Below are 1,974 nucleotides of genomic sequence, written 5' to 3' on the forward strand. Positions count from 1 at the left end.
ACTTGATTAGAATTAGGGCTGGTGCCCCTGGTTAGGGTGTATATATGTATATATGTATATATTGATTATTAGATTAGGGCTTATTCCTTTGTAATGTTTCCTATCTAATCCAATCAGTCATATTCTTTGAGATTTAGATTTGGTCGGTGACTTCTACTTGTCATCGTTATGACCATGGTCTTTTTTCTGATCTTTTGATCATAGATCTGATTCATACCTTGTATCATTGATCCATATTCCATATAGTTAGATTATGGCCTATTTCTTAGTTAGGTTTTCCTTCTTAATCTAATCAATTCTTTCTATTTATCCATTCTGTGGATTATCATTAGATTATTGGTTCTTTATCCATAATCGATTCCTTGATCTATTGGTCTTAAAATTGATCCTTGTTTTTCATTGTTAGATTAGGGTTTACCTCTCAGTTAGGTTTTCATTCCTAATCTAATCAATTATCCCTATCTATTCATTCTTTTAGATTATGATCAGATCGATGGCTTCTAATCATCATTCTTATGGTCACGATCTATCCTTCGATCTTTTGGTTGCAAATTCAACCCATCTCTAAATGTCGTCATTCATGGTCAGTCCCTCACATCCCTCCGATGACCATATTCTGTTTTCCACTCATGAGCCTATCTTGCCGCCATCATTTGAGTGCAAGTATCCTTGCTGGGAGTCCTATACTATCGAGTTTATCCATATACCCTTATGATGACTTGTGGGGTCCCTTTGTGTGGCCATCATGCTGCCGAATTTTACCCAACACATTTTTAGTGTGATCGCCATCTTTTGGGATTGTTGATGAGTCATGTGTTTATCTTACCATAACCCTTCTCCCAATTTTTATGCTGTTGGTTCTTACCCAAGGGAGATATGTGTTTGTATTATCTCTTGTTTCAACTTGTGTATAACATTCAACAAGATTGCCTCATACTAAAGTTAGTGTTTGTCATTTCCATGACAGGAGTCAGACCTAACTGACTTCACCCATTTGTTGAACCAGTTTCCTTTCATTTCACCCAGCCAGGTCAACAGAACCTACACCAGGATTGGACTCCCCAGTCATACATCATAGAGGAAGGGGTGCTACCCATAAACTTTCAGTGCCATTACATTACTGACGAAGAAGTGTCCTGTTTTGTTAGGTTTGTCTTTTGTTGAGTGTACACCAACTTTCTTCTCTCAAAGTTGGTAAGTCTTATTGTGTCGATGTAAAAAAAAAAGAAAAAGAAAAGAGTCATCAATTTACTTGAAATTTCTGTTGAAATAAAGATTTGATTCTAGCATTATCAGTATTCTTGTGATTCACTCTTAGATCTAATGTTTAAATGATTAAACACACCCTTCTCGGATGAGAATGTAGACGAAATTCCCGTCGAGATCTGAAACATGATCAAACGAGAGGAAGAGCGTCGAGCATAGCCACTCAAAGAAAAAAATCAAAGCTGTTGATAGTAGTATTGAAATCCGAAACTCGGGAAAGATGGATTGGCAAAACTTTATCTCCCGAGGAGAGCGAGGAATTGATAAACCTGTTTATAGGGTTTGAGATAGTCTTGCTTGATCCTATAAGGATAAACCAGGTGAACGTCCTACTTTTGTGCAAAGCAAAACTCCATCGGCTTTAGATATCAGTTGAAAAGCAAAATTCAAGAGATATGAACATCAGACATCAAGTGAAGCTGATGAGAACATTGAGAGATGGGTTTCAGATGCAAAGTTGTATTCATAGAACTTGATCCCCAAGAGGAACATTCGAGTTGTACATCTTGGTGGGATTTCAAGTCATTATATTCAGATAGTAGGGACAATTCTTATGTCCAAAAGAAAGAGAATATTCAAAAGAAAGAAAGGCATGAGAAAACGATAAGAAGGAAAAGGGAACGTGTCCCTAAGATAAAATCTTAGAAAAATCAAAGACTCAAATGATGGAGTCTATGAGATAGATTGAATATCAGAATTGTCTCCAAC

Source organism: Tasmannia lanceolata, unplaced genomic scaffold (genome assembly GCF_043159265.1).
Source record: "Tasmannia lanceolata isolate RefF3 unplaced genomic scaffold, GAP_Taslan_0.1 ptg000003l, whole genome shotgun sequence".
Lineage (NCBI taxonomy): Eukaryota > Viridiplantae > Streptophyta > Magnoliopsida > Canellales > Winteraceae > Tasmannia > Tasmannia lanceolata.